Source organism: Phyllobates terribilis, unplaced genomic scaffold (genome assembly GCF_046119375.1).
Source record: "Phyllobates terribilis strain yellow unplaced genomic scaffold, ASM4611937v1 Scaffold_1__5_contigs__length_1240528914, whole genome shotgun sequence".
In the NCBI taxonomy this organism is placed as follows: Eukaryota; Metazoa; Chordata; class Amphibia; order Anura; family Dendrobatidae; genus Phyllobates; species Phyllobates terribilis.
Window position 1 is genome coordinate 648,697,574 of NW_027362761.1, and position 17,801 is coordinate 648,715,374.

Consider the following 17,801-nt stretch of genomic DNA (forward strand, 5'->3'; position numbering starts at 1 on the left):
GTCTTTTTATTCCACTGTGACCTCAACCACTCTTCCAAGGGGCAGTGATATTGTCTTTTTATTCCACTGCGACCTCCACCACTCTTCCAAGGGGCATTAAAACCATCTTGTTAAGCTACTGTGACCTTCACGTCTCTTCTACGGGGCATTGATATTGTCTTTTTATTCCACTGCGACCTCCACTACTCTTCCATGGGGCATTGATATTGTCTTTTTATTCCACTGCGACCTCCACCACTCTTCCAAGGGGCATTGATATTGTCTTTTTATTCCACTGCGACCTCCACCACTCTTCCATAGCGCATTGATATAGTCTTTTTATTCCACTGCGACCTCCACCACTCTTCCAAGGGGCATTAAAACTGTCTTGTTAAGCTACTGTGACCTCCACGTCTCTTCCATGGGGCATTAAAACCGTCTTGTTAAACCACTCTGAACTCCACGTCTCTTCCAAGGGGCATTATAACCATCCTGTTAAACCACTCTGACCTCCACGTCTCTTCCAAGGGGCATTAAAACCATCATGTTAAAACACTCTGACCTCCACGTCTCTTCCAAGGGGCATTAAAACCATCTTGTTAAACCACTCTGACCTCCACGTCTCTTCCAAGGGGCATTAAAACCGTCTTGTTAAGCTACTGTGACCTCCATGTCTCTTCCATGGGGCATTGTTATTATCTTTTTATTCCACTGAGACCTCCAACACTCTTCAAAGGGGCATTGATATTGTATTTTTATTCCACTGCGACCTCCACCACTCTTCGAAGGGGCATTGATATTGTCTTTTTATTCCACTGTGACCTCCACCACTCTTCCTAGGGGCATTGATATTGTCTTTTTATTCCACTGTGACCTCCACCAGTCTTCCAAGGGGCATTGATATTGTCTTTTTATTCCACTGAGACCTCCACCACTCTTCCAAGGGGCATTGATATTGTCTTTTTATTCCACTGCGACCTCCACCACTCTTCCAAGTGGCATTGATATTGTCTTTCTATTCCACTGCGACCTCCACCACTCTTCCAAGGGGCATTAAAACTGTCTTGTTAAGCTACTGTGACCTCTACATCTCTTCCACGGGGCTTTAAAACTGTCTTGTTAAACCACTCTGAACTCTACGTCTCTTCCAAGGGGCATTAAAACCATCTTGTTAAACCACTCTGACCTCCACCACTCTTCCACGGGGCATTAAAACCGTCTTGTTAAGCTACTGTGACCTCCACATGTCTTCCACTGGGCATTAAAACCGTCTTGTTAAACCACTCTGAACTCCACATCTCTTCCAAGGGGCATTAAAAAAATCTTCTTAAACCACTCTGACCTCCACGTCTCTTCCAAGGGACATAACAACCATCTTGTTAAACCACTCTGACCTCCACTTCTCTTCCAAGGGGCATTAAAACCATCTTGTTAAACCACTCTGACCTCCACGTCTCTTCCAAGGGGCATTAAAAACGTCTTGTTAAGCTACTGTGACCTCCATGTCTCTTCCACGGGGCATTGATATTGTCTTTTTATTCCACTGCAACCTCCACCACTCTTCCAAGGGGCATTGATATTGTCTTTTTATTCCACTGCGACCTCCACCACTCTTCCAAGGGGCATTGATATTGACTTTTTATTCCACTGCGACCTCCACCACTCTTCCAAGGGGCATTGATATTGTCTTTTTATTCCACTGCGACCTCCATCACTCTTCCTAGGGGCATTGATATTGTCTTTCCATTCCACTGCGACCTCCACCACTCTTCCAAGGGGCATTAAAACTGTCTTGTTAAGCTACTGTGACCTCCACATCTCTTCCATGGGGCATTAAAACCGTCTTGCTAAACCACTCTGAACTCCACGTCTCTTCCAAGGGGCATTAAAACCATCTTGTTAATCCACTTTGACCTCCACCACTCTTCCACGGGGCATTAAAACCATCTTGTTAAGCTACTGTGACATCCAAGTCTCTTCCTCTGGGCATTAAAACCATCTTGTTAAGCCACTCTGAACTCCACGTCTTTTCCAAGGGGCATTAAAACGAACTTCTTAAACCACTCTGACCTCCACGTCTCTTCCAAGAGGCTTTAAAACCATCTTGTTAAACCACTCTGACCTCCATGACTCTTCCAAGGGGCATTAAAACCATCTTGTTAAACCAGTCTGACCTCTACGTCTCATCGAAGGGGCATTAATACCGTCTTGTTAAGATACTGTGACCTCCACGTCTCTTCCACGGGGCATTAAAACCATCTTGTTAAACCACTTTGAACTCCATGACTCTTCCAAGGGGCATTAAAACCATCTTGTTAAACCAGTCTGTCCTTCACGTCTCATCGAAGGGGCATTAAAAACGTCTTGCTAAGCTACTGTGACCTCCATGTCTCTTCCACGGGGCATTGATATTGTCTTTTTATTCCACTGCGACCTCCACCACTCTTCCAAGGGGCATTAATATTGTCTTTTTATTCCACTGCGACCTCCACCACTCTTCCAAGGGGCATTGATATTGACTTTTTATTCCACTGCGACCTCCACCACTCTTCCTAGGGGCATTGATATTGTCTTTTTATTCCACTGCGACCTCCACCACTCTTCCTAGGGGCATTGATATTGTCTTTCTATTCCACTGCGACCTCCACCACTCTTCCAAGGGGCATTAAAACTGTCTTGTTAAGCTACTGTGACCTCCACATCTCTTCCACGGGGAATTAAAACCGTCTTGATAAACCACTCTGAACTCCACGTCTCCTCCAAGGGGCATTAAAACCATCTTGTTAAACCACTCTGACCTCCACCACTCTTCCACGGGGCATTAAAACCATCTTGTTAAGCTACTGTGACATCCAAGTCTCTTACACTGGGCATTAAAACCGTCTTGTTAAGTCACTCTGAACTCCACGTCTCTTCCAAGGAGCATTAAAACGAACTTCTTAAACCACTCTGACCTCCACGTATCTTCCAACGGGCTTTAAAACCATCTTGTTAAACCACTCTGACCTCCATGACTCTTCCAAGGGGAATTAAAACCATCTTGTTAAACCAGTCTGACCTCCACGTCTCATCGAATGGGCATTAAAACCGTCTTGTTAAGCTACTGTGACCTCCACGTCTCTTCCACGGAGCATTAAAACCATCTTGTTAAACCACTGTGAACACCACGTCTCTTCCAAGGGGCATTATAACCATCTTGTTAAACCACTCTGACCTCCACGTTTCTTCCAAGGGGCATTAAAACCGTCTTGTTAAACCACTCTGACCTCCACGTCTCTTCCAAGGGGCATTAAAACCATCTTGTTAAACCACTCTGACCTCCACGTCTCTTCCACGGCGCATTGATATTGTCTTTTTATTCCACTGCGACCTCCACCACTCTTTCAAGGTGCATTGATATCGTCTTTTTATTCCACTGCGACCTCTACCACTCTTCCAAGGGGAATTTATATTGTCTTTTTATTCCACTGCGACCTCCACCACTCTTCCAAGGGTCATTGATATTGTCTTTTTATTCCACTTCGACCTCCACCACTCTTCCAAGGGGCATTGATATTGTCTTTTTATTCGACTGCAACCTTCACCACTCTTCCAAGGGGCATTGATATTGTCTTTTTATTCCACTGAGACCTTCACCACTCTTCCAAGGGGCATAGATATTGTCTTTTTATTCCACTGCGACCTCCACCACTCTCCCAACGGGCATTAAAACCGTCTTGTTAAGCTTCTGTGATCTCCACGTCCGTTCGACGGGGCATTAAAACCGTCTTGTTAAACCACTCTGACCTCCAACACTCCTCCAATGGGCATTAAAACGGTCTTGTTAAGCTACTGTGACCTCCGCGTCTCTTCCACGGGGCATTGATATTGTCTTTTTATTCCACTGCGACCTCCACCACTCTTCCAAGGGGCATTGATATTGTCTTTTTATTCCACGGCGACCTCCACCACTCTTCCAAGGGGCATTAAAACCGTCTTGTTAAGCTATGTGACCTCCAGGTCTCTTCCACGGGGCATTAGGACAGTCTTGTTAAACCACTCTGACCTCCTCGACTCTTCCAAGGGGCATTAAAACCATCTTGTTAAACCAGTCTGACCTCCACGTCTCATCGAAGGGACATTAAAACCATCTTGTTAAGCTACTGTGACCTCCACGTCTCTTCCACGGGGCATTAAAACCATCTTGTTAAACCACTCTGACCTCCACGTCTCTTCCAAGGGGCATTAAAACCATCTTGTTAAACCACTCTGACCTCCACGTCTCTTCCAAGGGGCATTAAAACAGTCTTGTTAATCTACGGTGACCTCCATGTCTCTTCCACGGGGCATTGATATTGTCTTTTTATTCCACTGCGACCTCCACCACTCTTCCAAGGGGCATTGATATTGTATTCTTATTCCACTGCGACCTCCACCACTCTTCAAAGGGGCATTGATATTGTCTTTTTATTCCACTGTGACCTCAACCACTCTTCCAAGGGGCAGTGATATTGTCTTTTTATTCCACTGCGACCTCCACCACTCTTCCAAGGGGCATTAAAACCATCTTGTTAAGCTACTGTGACCTTCACGTCTCTTCCACGGGGCATTGATATTGTCTTTTTATTCCACTGCGACCTCCACTACTCTTCCATGGGGCATTGATATTGTCTTTTTATTCCACTGCGACCTCCACCACTCTTCCAAGGGGCATTGATATTGTCTTTTTATTCCACTGCGACCTCCACCACTCTTCCATAGCGCATTGATATAGTCTTTTTATTCCACTGCGACCTCCACCACTCTTCCAAGGGGCATTAAAACTGTCTTGTTAAGCTACTGTGACCTCCACGTCTCTTCCACGGGTCATTAAAACCGTCTTGTTACACCACTCTGAACTCCACGTCCCTTCCAAGGGGCATTATAACCATCCTATTAAACCACTCTGACCTCCACGTCTCTTCCAAGGGGCATTAAAACCATCATGTTAAAACACTCTGACCTCCACGTCTCTTCCAAGGGGCATTAAAACCATCTTGTTAAACCACTCTGACCTCCACGTCTCTTCCAAGGGGCATTAAAACCGTCTTGTTAAGCTACTGTGACCTCCATGTCTCTTCCATGGGGCATTGTTATTATCTTTTTATTCCACTGAGACCTCCAACACTCTTCAAAGGGGCATTGATATTGTATTTTTATTCCACTGCGACCTCCACCACTCTTCGAAGGCGCATTGATATTGTCTTTTTATTCCACTGTGACCTCCACCACTCTTCCTAGGGGCATTGATATTGTCTTTTTATTCCACTGTGACCTCCACCACTCTTCCAAGGGGCTTTGATATTGTCTTTTTATTCCACTGCGACCTCCACCAGTCTTCCAAGGGGCATTGATATTGTCTTTTTATTCCACTGAGACCTCCACCACTCTTCCAAGGGGCATTGATATTGTCTTTTTATTCCACTGCGACCTCCACCACTCTTCCAAGTGGCATTGATATTGTCTTTCTATTCCACTGCGACCTCCACCACTCTTCCAAGGGGCATTAAAACTGTCTTGTTAAGCTACTGTGACCTCTACATCTCTTCCACGGGGCTTTAAAACTGTCTTGTTAAACCACTCTGAACTCTACGTCTCTTCCAAGGGGCATTAAAACCATCTTGTTAAACCACTCTGACCTCCACCACTCTTCCACGGGGCATTAAAACCGTCTTGTTAAGCTACTGTGACCTCCACATGTCTTCCACTGGGCATTAAAACCGTCTTGTTAAACCACTCTGAACTCCACATCTCTTCCAAGGGGCATTAAAAAAATCTTCTTAAACCACTCTGACCTCCACGTCTCTTCCAAGGGGCATTACAACCATCTTGTTAAACCACTCTGACCTCCACTTCTCTTCCAAGGGGCATTAAAACCATCTTGTTAAACCACTCTGACCTCCACGTCTCTTCCAAGGGGCATTAAAAACGTCTTGTTAAGCTACTGTGACCTCCATGTCTCTTCCACGGGGCATTGATATTGTCTTTTTATTCCACTGCGACCTCCACCACTCTTCTAAGGGGCATTGAAACCGTCTTGTTAAACCATTCTGACCTCCATGTCTCTTCCAAGGGGCATTAAAACCATCTTGCTGAACCACTCTGACCTCCACCACTCTTCCAAGGGGCATTAGAACCGTCTTGTTAAGCTACTGTGACATCCACTTCTCTTTCACGGGGCATTAAAACCATCTTGTTAAACCACTCTGAACTCCACATCTCTTCCAAGGGGCATTAAAACCATCTTGTTGAACCATTCTGACCTCCACGTCTCTTCCAAGGGGAGTTAAAACCATCTTGTTAAACCACTCTGACCTCCACGTCTCTTCCAAGGGGCATTAAAACCATCTTGTTAAACCACTCTAACCTCCACGTCTCTTCCAAGGGGCATTATAACCATCTTGTTAAACCACTCTGACCTCCACGTCTCTTCCAAGGGGCATTAAAACCATCTTGTTAAACCACTCTGACCTTCACGTCTCTTCCACGGTGCATTGATATTGTCTTTTTATTCCACTGCGACTTCCACCACTCTTCCAAGGGGCATTGATATTGTCTTTTTATTCCACTGCGACCTCTACCACTCTTCCAAGGGGAATTGATATTGTCTTTTTATTCCACTGCGACCTCCACCACTCTTCCAAGGGGCATTGGTATTGTCTTTTTATTCCACTGCGACCTCCACCACTCTTCCAAGGGGCATTGATATTGTATTTTTATTCCACTGGGACCTCCACCACTCTTCCAAGGGGCATTGATATTGTCTTTTTATTCCACTGCGACCTTCACCACCCTTCCAAGGGGCATTGATATTGTCTTTTTATTCCACTGCGACCTCCACCACTCTTCCAAGGGGCATTAAAACTGTCTTGTTAAGCTTCTGTGATCTCCACGTCCGTTCCACGGGGCATTAAAACCATCTTGTTAAACCACTCTGAACTCCACGTCTCTTCCAAGGGGCATTAAAACCATCTTGTTAAACCACTCTGACCTCCACCACTCCTCCAATGGGCATTAAAACGGTCTTGTTAAGCTACTGTGACCTCCACATCTCTTCCAAGGGGCATTGATATTGTCTTTTTATTCCACGGCGACCTCCTCCACTCTTCCAAGGGGCATTAAAACCGTCTTGTTAAGCTATGTGACCTCCAGGTCTCTTCCACGGGGCATTAAAACAGTCTTGTTAAACCACTCTGAACTTCACAGCTCTTCCAAGGTGCATTGAAATGTTGTTTTTAATTACCTCTAACCTCCACAACTTTTCCAACTGGCATTGCATTTCCTTCTAATTTTAGTCAGCTTTTGCTTTTCAATGCATAGGCGAACAATAAGGGAGACCCACTCACCAATAATGGGTAGAAAGTTTTTAGTATGCTGTAATCCACGTCTGTTTCAAGGGGCATTGCAGTTCCTCATAATTTTTGGAAAGCCTTCCATTCACTGCTTAGGCCAACAGTGTACAGGAGACCCAGTTGTTATAAATGGAAAAAATGGTTTAGTTAAGGCCCTCTGACCTCCATGTCACTTCCAAGAGGCATTTGAGTGCTTCAAAATTTTTGGTAGGCATTGCACTCGCTGTATGCCCTATAACTGTGTAGCCGAACCGCTCCTTTTGGTACATAAACATATCCTACAAGACATGTGTGGTTGACTGGCCTGATATTGATGTGAATAGTCCCTCTTCTTCCTGCTCTTTCTTCTTTTCCACCACATCATCCATCATTCATCACCTGAAGCTTTGTTTTAACGGGAGTCATAGAACTGTGATAGTAGCTGGAAACCATCCAACAATCCTCGGAGGAGGTAGGATATGCGCCAAAACGCTGACCACCTCAGACCTAGCCACTACTACTTTCATGCGCTTGCATTCCAAGGAACAGAAAGCTAAGGAGATGGATGGCCTCATGATCATGAATAATTTACTCGTTGTGTAGGAGGCCGACCACTGCTGCTGTCTACCTTCTGAACTTTGTGTTGAAGCATGATTGACCCAGGACCCGCAATCCTCTATGTCTTGAGGACGTGTTGCAGCCCCTTGTCCAACTGTGTCCCGGCTTCCACAATATTAACACAGTGTGAAGGCTTCAGTGAGATGGACTATCCCTGGCCACATTCACTTGTCCACGTGTTTGTGGATAGGCTGTCCTTCCCACTAAATGCGCTGAGGAGGGCAAAGGTAATGTTTTGGCTTGCGCGCTTGTGTATAAGGCGCACCGGGACAAATAGGGGCGGCTGGGGACCGTTTATGGACACCCGGCCGCCCACTGGCGGCTGGGGACCGAGTGTGGACACCAGGCCGCCGATGCAGCCATGACATGGTGGCCAACGTCTGCCTCCACAAGCCTAAAAGGCCTCATTTCAAGTGCAAGCAAGCTAGCAGTATGATATTGCAGCCTGGGGGTGGGTGGGTTTTAGGCTGCACACTTGCACTTGCATTCCAAGAAAACAAAGCAGATGCTAACTTCTATCATCATCATCATGCTCCTCACCTTGTCACTCTCAACTCCCCTGATGGAGAAGCCAGGGCCCACCGGAGGAGTCTGGTTGTCTGGTGGGCTCGGCCAATGCTGCCCTACAGCAGGCCAGGCTAAGAAAAGTGTGGGGAAGGTTACCGGGACAAATAGGGGGGGCTGGGGACTGAGTATGGACACCCGGCCGCCCCCTGGCAGCTGGGGACCAAGCATGGACACCCGGCCGCTGGGCGGCTGGGGACTGAGTATGGATACCAGGCTACCGATGCAGCCATGACGTGGTGGCCAGATCCGCCTCCACATGCCTAAAAGGCCCAATTTCAAGTGCAAGTAAGCAGTATGGTATTGCAGCCTGGGTGTGTGTGGGTGGCAGGCTGCATACTTGCGCTTGCATTGCAAAGAATGGGGGAGATACAATTGAACACTGCCCTGGGACAAGGACTTGCATGGGGATAGCTGTAAGTCTGCATCTTCTGATGCGGCAAGGATAACTTCTGATGGGCACACTTTTAGACAGTGACCTGGGTGTGAGAGATGCTTCCTGGGGTCTTCCCCATGCTGTTCCCATGTCTTTTCAGCACTGTATGCATGTGTCACACAGCACATGGCCAGATAAGGTTGTAAAATGTTAAAATGACATTTCCCGGTGAATGCATTTGTCACGGTTGAAAGCAATACAAAAGTGCAAAAACGCATAAAAAATGCTACTTGTGAACATAGCCCAAGGTATGGAGGCGTATTTTTGTTTTTGGTTATTTATTTTACCTTATACACAAGTCTTTACCCTGGAAAGGATGTTCCTTAACATATTTCCCAGGAAAGCAGTTTCAGTTTTGTTTTTGAACGTTTTATTGAGAGCCGGTAAAAGTGGCTTAATACCTCTGACCACGTTGTTGACAGCAGTGACCTGGGGGTCAGAAATGCTTCCTGGGGCAATCCCCATGCTGTCCCCATGTCATTTGAGCACTGTCACTATTGTTTTGGGCACTTTTTAGGCTTTCTACAGACTGCCGGGGGTCCTGCCGCAAAAATGCTCGGGTCTCCCATAGACTAACATTGGGCTCGTTGCTCGGGTCGAGCACCCGAGTATCACGGTGAGCTCAGCCCGAGCTTCGAGCACCCGAGCATTTTAGTGCTCACTCAACACTAATAGTGAGGATTCTTTTATTTCTTTGATAGAACAGTGAAGATTAGTTGATGCTACATTTGCTATCTTAGAGAACACAGATGAAAAAGAGGAATTTAAAAGTTTGGCCTGCTCAACATAATTTTTGACCACTTCACTCTTTTCATCCTGTAAAAATCCTATAGCATCTTTGCTTTTTCTTTTACTTTTGACATACCCCCAAAAACCTTTTTATTGCCTTTGATCTCTCTAGCAATCCTCACTTAATTACTGGCTTTAGCTCTTCTAACGCTGGCTCTGCATTCCCTGCAGACAGCATTATATTCTTCTTTAGATAAACTCCCTCTTTCCATTTGATATACATTTCTGTTTTCATTTTTAGTTTAAGTTATGTGTTCATTAGTGATGAGTGAGCACTAAAATGCTCGGGTACTCTTTGTTCGAATCGAGCAAATTGAAATGCTAGAGTGCTCGGACCAAGTAACGAGTCCAATGTAAGTCTATGGGAAACTCGAGCATTTTTCAGGCGGCTCCCCCCTGGCGATCAGCAGAGGGACTAAAAATTGCCCAAATCGATAGGAACAGTGCTCAAATTACATGCTAACAGCATGGGGATGACCTGTGGAAGCATTTCTGACTCCCAGGTCACTGCTGTCAACAATGTTGTCAGAGCTATTACGCCACTTTTACGGACTCAAAATAAAACATACAAAAACGAAACCAAAATTGATTTTCCTGGGAAATATGTTAAGGAACATCCTTTCCAGGGTAATGACTTGTATATAAAGCAAAATAAATAACCAAGAACAAAAATTCTCCTCCACACCTTGGGCTATGCTCACATGTAGCGTTTTTGATGCATTTTTGCACTTTTGCATTGCTTTCAACCAAGACAAATGCATTCACTAGGAAATGTCATTTTAACATTTTCAACCTTATCTGGCCATGTAGTGTGTGACACATCATCAGACACATGCATACAGTGCTGAAAAGACATGGAAACAGCATGGGGAAGACCCCCGGAAGCATCTCTGACTCCCAGGTCACTGCCTAAAAGTGAGCACATCATAAGTGATCCTTCATGCATGCGAAGATTCCTCCCGCCATGCATTTGTCATTGCAGGCTTGCAACAATCACTGTCCACGTCCTTATCCCAGCATTCAGTTGCCCCTACCCCATTCCTTGGAATGCAAGCGCAGGTATGCAGCCAGCCAGCCAGCCACCCACCCACAGGCTGCAATACTACACTGCCAAATTTTTGACAGCTGCTTGCACTTGAAATGTGGTCTTGTAGGCTTGTGGAGGCGGAAGCTGTCCACAACCTTATGGCGACGGCGGCCGGGTGTCCATACTCTGTCCCCAGCCGCCACTACTTGTCCCAGTGTCGTCTCCGCCTTCCACAAGCAAGGGTCCCTGAACATTACTGCTGGTACTTTTCTGTGGGAATCTGCTCGCCTCCTACCAGCCTGTAATATTTCCAGTGAACTATGGTACAGCGCCATGGTATTAGCACTGCCCCCAGTACCAGTAGTGAAGCCATCCCCAATTTCCTTCTCAGGAATTCTATTTGGTAGACTGAGTGGCTGCCCAAATACATTAGTTTCTCACAAAGGAGCTGAAGATAGAGTGGCAGTAGGTGCAAGTTTCTCCAGCCTGTTAGGGTGAACGGTAGCACATTGGCTCAGTGGTTATCACTGAAGCCTTGCAGTGCTGGGATCCTAGGTTCAAATCCCAGCAAGGACAACATCTGGAAAGATTTTGTATGTTCTCCCCATGTTTGCATGGGTTTTCACCTCAGCAAAAAAAGGAGCCATAGCGTGTCCAGGAACCTTTCCACACACTTTTCTTAGCCAGAACTGCTTCTCGGCAGAATTGGACAGTCCCACCAGAGAATCCTCGGGTGGGCTCTGGCTTCTCCATCAGGAAAGTTCATGATTGCGCAAACTTAGCAACAGCTATGGGGCTCTTGAGCGGGGGAGAAAGGTGAGCCCTCAGAATCAAATCCTCTGGTGGGCCCAATGTTTTTCAGTTTGAAACTGATTCTCAGTGGGAGTTGTATTTCCCCACAGCCATAATCTTTAGCTCGGTGAAAGGACTGGCATAGAGGGAAACCGTATCTACTCCGGCTGTCATTTCTCCATCACCAGGTTCCGCCCATTGTCACACACGACCATGCATGGCTGTATGTTCAGCGGTGAGAGCCACAGATCAGGCTGCTGTGTTACAGCTTTCAACAACTCTGCAGCGCTGGGCGGTTTGTCACCTAAGCATTAAGCATGTTATCTTCAGCACAGCCTGTTGCCGCTTGGCCAAGACAGAACTGCAGTGCTTTCAGCTTGTGACTTTTGTGGTAATTTCGGAGATGGAGGCCGAACTGGAGGAGGAGGTGCAGGAGCTAAACAATGTGATTACATTGAGGTTAAATTGGCGACTCTAGTTTTTATACTAAAGAAAGATCCCACTTTTTTTTACGCTGTTTCTTAAGACAAATGCATTCACCAGGAAATGTCATTTTAACATTTTACAACCTTATCTCGCCATGTGGTGTGTCACACATCATCAGACACATACTGTTCTATTTATGATGGAGGGACTCTGAAAGTCACAAAGCCTATTTTTATAGGGCCATCAGGCGGCCCTTACTATTCTTAAAGGGCCAACAGTCGGCCCTCGCTATTGTTAGAGAGCCATCAGCTGGCTATGTTTTGTTGTTCCCATTATTAACGAGTGGGTCTCCTGTACTGTTATTGCATATGCAGTGACTGCAAGGGCTGCCAAAAATTCGGAAGCAACTCAATACCCCTTTGAAGAGACAGAGGAGGGTCTCAGTAAAAAAAATGTTCCCATTATAAAGGAGCGGGTCTCCTCTAGTGGTAATACCCATGCTGTGACAACAAAGGGCTGCCAAAATTTGGGAAAAGCCCCACTAACAATTTAAAGACACATAGAGCGGGGCCACAGTAATGACATGTTTCCATTACAAAGGAACGGGTGTACTATACAGTTATAGGGTAAGTCAGCCAGTGAGTCCAATGGCTGACAAAATTTAGGAAAAACCCCACTAACAATTTAAAGACACACAGAACAGGGCCACAGTAAAGACATATTCCCATTAGAAAGGAGAGGGTCTCCCATACTGTTTGCCTATGCAGTGACTGCAATGGCTGTCAAAAATTTGGAGGTACTCCAATGCCCCTTGCAAGAGACGTAGAGGTCAGAGAGCCTCCTAAAAACAATGTTCCCATTATTAGGAAGTGGGTCTCCCATAGTTTTTGCCTATGCAGTGAAGCAACGGCTGCCAAAAATTTGGAGGAACTCCAATGCCCCTTGCAAGAGACTTAGATAAGTTGATATGGTACATATGGTTGTGATATGGTGGTGGAGGATGAGGATGTGGAGGAGGACAATTCAGCCCTTGTTCATTTTCATAAGAGTCAGCCTGTCAGCATTTTCAGTTGACAGGTGGATGAGCCTATCGGTTATAATTCCACCGGTGGCACTAAAAACCCGCTCTGACAAAACACTAGCGGCAGGGCAGGCCAGGACCTCCACGGCATAGAGAGCCAGTTCATGCCATGTGTCCAGCTTGGATACCCAATAATTATAAGGCACAGATGAATCACGGAGGACGTTGGTATGGTCGGCAAGGTACTCCCTCACCATCTTCCGAAACTTTGCACTCCTTGTGAGAGTACTCTGCACCTCAGGGCCTGTGCGATGGAAGGGTCTGAGAAAACTGTCCCAGAACTTTGACAGTGTTTCTCTGCCTCTACTGGATTGCATTTGTGGCTCTCTCGCCTGGACTCCTTGGTTGCCCAATGAACTGTGACCTCTGCCGCCAGCGTTTTCAGATGGGAATTTTTTTAATAATTCCGCAACAAGGGCCTTCTCGTACTGCACCATTTTATTAGGCCTGTCCTGCAAGGGAATAAGAGACATAAAGTTCTCCCTGTAGCGTGGGTCTAGAAGCGTCACCAACCAATAATGACTGTCACCCAAAATTTGGACAACGCGAGGGTCACTGGAAAGGCAGCGTAACATAAACTCAGGATGAGTTTCAGGAGGATCATGGTGAGGAATATGCAGTCCAGACTCATGGCTACTGAGACTTGACCGAGTGGAAGACAGGGTGGTGGTGGTGGTGGCGGCTAAGTGACTGGAAGCATTATCTGCTATCCAACCAATAACCTTTTCACAGTGCTCTGTGTTCAGTAGTGGTGTTCTGCAGTCCCCTGTTAATTGGGACAGGAAGGTCAAGCGACAAGATGTGGGTGTTTGTTGTGGCACAATTTCAGCTTGCCCACCTCCTTGGCTTCTGCATGCACCATCACATCCACTTCCCCGTCCCTTGCCACACGCCTTGCCCATTTTAAATGGAGGAAAATATTTTCCATGTTCACTACAAATGGCTGGATTTGAACCGCAGTGATATGTGATACGTGTGATGGAAAACCACAGTTTTAGCTGGCCTGTGAGTTACTATTTTTCACAGCGACCTCGTGTCAATAACTTCACTGACACACTGCAACAAAATTTAAATGGAGGACAGAAATGACTGAATTTGGAGTGAACTTATATGTGATACGTGTGACGGAAAACCACAGTTTTACATAGCTGGCCTTGTGGGGGGTTTCCACTGTTTAGGCACATCAGGGGCTCTTCAAATGTGACATGGTGTCCGCTAATTATTCCAGCGAATTTTACATTCAAAAAGTCAAATGGCATTCCTTCCTTTCCAAGCCCTGCCGTGCGCTCATACAGTGGTTTTCCCCCACATATGGGGTATCGGCGTGCTCAGGAGAAATTGCACAACAAATTTTGAGGTCCAATTTATCTTGTTACCCTTGTAAGGCTATGTGCACACTGTGCATTTTTGCTACATTTTTTCCGCTCGGAAATGCACCAAAAACGCTAGGTAAACTGTCAGCTAATGCAGTGACAATCCTGATTTGCTGTGCACATGATGCAGAAATTTCCGCTCAGGATTGTCATTGCGTTAAAATACTCAGCATGTCTATTCTTTCTAGTGTTTCTGCAGCACAAAAAACGCACAAAGAATGGTACCCGGGCCAGGGAAGAAGACTACTTCTCCCATCATCCGACTGCCGCTCCCGCTGATAACTGCGAGAGCGACGCGGCTGAGGGGAGAGAGAGTCTCCTCAGCCGAGCCGGCGTATGCACAGTGTAAAAAAAAAAAGTAAAAATCTCTTAAAATAATAAAAGACTTTATGCTCACCTGTCCTGCGTTCTCCCCATGTCCCCCTGCAACCCGATCATCCCGGCGGTACACTGACGGGAGCGCGCTCGCTCCCGGCAGTGGACATCGCTGCGCTGCCGGCTGAAGTCAAGTGAGTTCATCAGCTGGAGATTAGAGATGAGCGGTGTTCGACTAGAACTGTTCGCCAATCTCAAATTCGAGCTGTTTTGGGCGGTGTTCGAGCTGTTCGGCGAACACGAACGATTTGAAAAAAATTCGGCTGTTAGAGGTTATGTTCGATAACTGTTCGTGCACCAAAATCATAACTGGATTTTTTCTCAGTAATGATGAAAATTAATGTTAATACGCAGTTTGAGTGTACAGTGGGGCGGGGGGAGGGGCAGGGGATGGATCTCTGCAGGAATAATAAAGATCTCCATTTTTTTTTCTCTTTCCCGCATTTACAGTGGGGAGGTGCAATCTGTCAGCCTATCAGCAGAGCACACATGGAGCGAACTGCTTTTTTTCACACAAGCAAGGGCATGTGTCATTGGCAGTGTATGTCACATGTCCTTGCCCTATAAGACCCAGCCATTTTCCCCCTCGCCACCATTTTCTCACAGCTGCAGCTGCATGTTAGACGGCACCGCTGTTGCTGTGTGCGCTATACCTTGTTAATTTAAAGGCAATTTTCGCAAAAATCTACAGATAGCTTGGGAGTAGGGAATAGTTGTGATTGCAGTCCTTTTAACGACTAGGTTACAGCATTTCCTATGACTTTTATCAGGCAGGTCTGTGCTCTTAAATAGATAGGTTGGGAGTAAAGACTAATTGTAATTGCAGTCCTTTTCAGGACTAAGTTACATCAGTTCCTATCAGTTTTTGCCAGGCAGGTCTGTGCCAGTGCTGTGCAAGTTTTTTTCACAGCATTTGGCTAATTCTAGCAAAGCTAATCCTTTTTGGCCTATTGCAGAGTGTGCTAGTCAGTGGACTAGCCTATCTGTGTTGGAAGCTACACCACCTGTGTATAGAATACCAATTTTTTTACTGCACCTAGTGAATTAAAACCTTTTGGGCATAGGATCATTCTATTAGTCCATCTATACTGACCTCCATAAGGTTGCAAATTGAATTTAATTTTTTTCTGCATCTAGCTCTGAAAAAATATTTGGCCTTCTAGCAGTGTGTGGGACTTGTTCTATTAGTCCATCTATACTGACCTCCATCAGGTTGCAAACTGAATATAATTTTTATCTGCACCTAGCTCTGAAAAAATATTTGGCCTTCTAGCAGTGTGTGGGACTTGTTCTATTAGTCCATCTATACTGACCTCCATCAGGTTGCAAATTAAAAATAATTTTTATCTGCATCTAGCTCTGAAAAAATATTTGGCCTTCTAGCTGTGTGTGGGACTTGTTCTATTAGTCCATCTATACTGACCTCCATCAGGTTGCAAACTGAATATAATTTTTTTCTGCATCTACCTCTGAAAAAATATTTGGGCTTCTAGCTGTGTGTGGGACTTATTCTATTAGTCCATCTATACTGACCTCCATCAGGTTGCAAACTGAATATAATTTTTTTCTGCATCTACCTCTGAAAAATATTTGGGCTTCTAGCAGTGTGTGGGACTTGTTCTATTAGTCCATCTATACTGACCTCCATCAGGTTGCAAATTGAATATAATTTTTTTCTGTATCTACCTCTGAAAAAATATTTGGCCTTCTAGCAGTGTGTGGGACTTGTTCTATTATTCCATCTATACTGACCTCCATCAGGTTGCAAATTGAATACAATTTTTATCTGCATCTAGCTCTGAAAAAATATTTGGGCTCCTAGCAGTGTGTGGGACTTGTTCTATTAGTCCATCTATACTGACCTCCATCAGGTTGCAAACTGAATATAATTTTTTTCTGCATCTACCTCTGAAAAAATATTTGGGCTTCTAGCTGTGTGTGGGATTTGTTCTATTAATCCATCTATACTGACCTCCATCAGGTTGCAAACTGAATATAATTTTTTTCTGCATCTACCTCTGAAAAAATATTTGGGCTTCTAGCAGTGTGTGGGACTTGTTCTATTAGTCCATCTATACTGACCTCCTTCAGGTTGCAAATTGAATATAATTTTTTTCTGCATCTACCTCTGAAAAAATATTTGGCCTTCTAGCAGTGTGTGGGACTTGTTCTATTAGTCCATCTATACTGACCTCCATCAGGTTGCAAATTGAATAAAATTTTTATCAGCATCTAGCTCTGAAAAAATATTTGGCCTTCTAGCAGTGTGTGGGACTTGTTCTATTAGTCCATCTATACTGACCTCCATCAGGTTGCAAATTGAATATAATTTTTATCTGCAACTAGCTCTGAAAAAATATTTGGCCTTCTAGCAGTGTTTGGGACTTGTTCTATTAGTCCATCTATACTGACCTCCATCAGGTTGCAAATTAAAAATAATTTTTATCTGCATCTAGCTCTGAAAAAATATTTGGCCTTCTAGCAGTGTGTGGGAATTGTTCTATTAGTCCATCTATACTGACCTCCATCAGGTTGCAAATTAAAAATAATTTTTATCTGCATCTAGCTCTGAAAAAATATTTGGCCTTGTAGCAGTGTGTGGGACTTGTTCTCTTAGTCCATCTATACTGACCTCCATCAGGTTGCAAATTAAAAATAATTTTTATCTGCATCTAGCTCTGAAAAAATATTTGGCCTTCTAGCAGTGTGTGGGACTTGTTCTATTAGTCCATCTATACTGACCTCCATCAGGTTGCAAATTAAAAATAACTTTTATCTGCATCTAGCTCTGAAAAAATATTTGGCCTTGTAGCAGTGTGTGGGACTTGTTCTCTTAGTCCATCTATACTGACCTCCATCAGGTTGCAAATTAAAAATAATTTTTATCTGCATCTAGCTCTGAAAAAATATTTGGCCTTCTAGCAGTGTGTGGGACTTGTTCTATTAGTCCATCTATACTGACCTCCATCAGGTTGCAAATTGAATATAATTT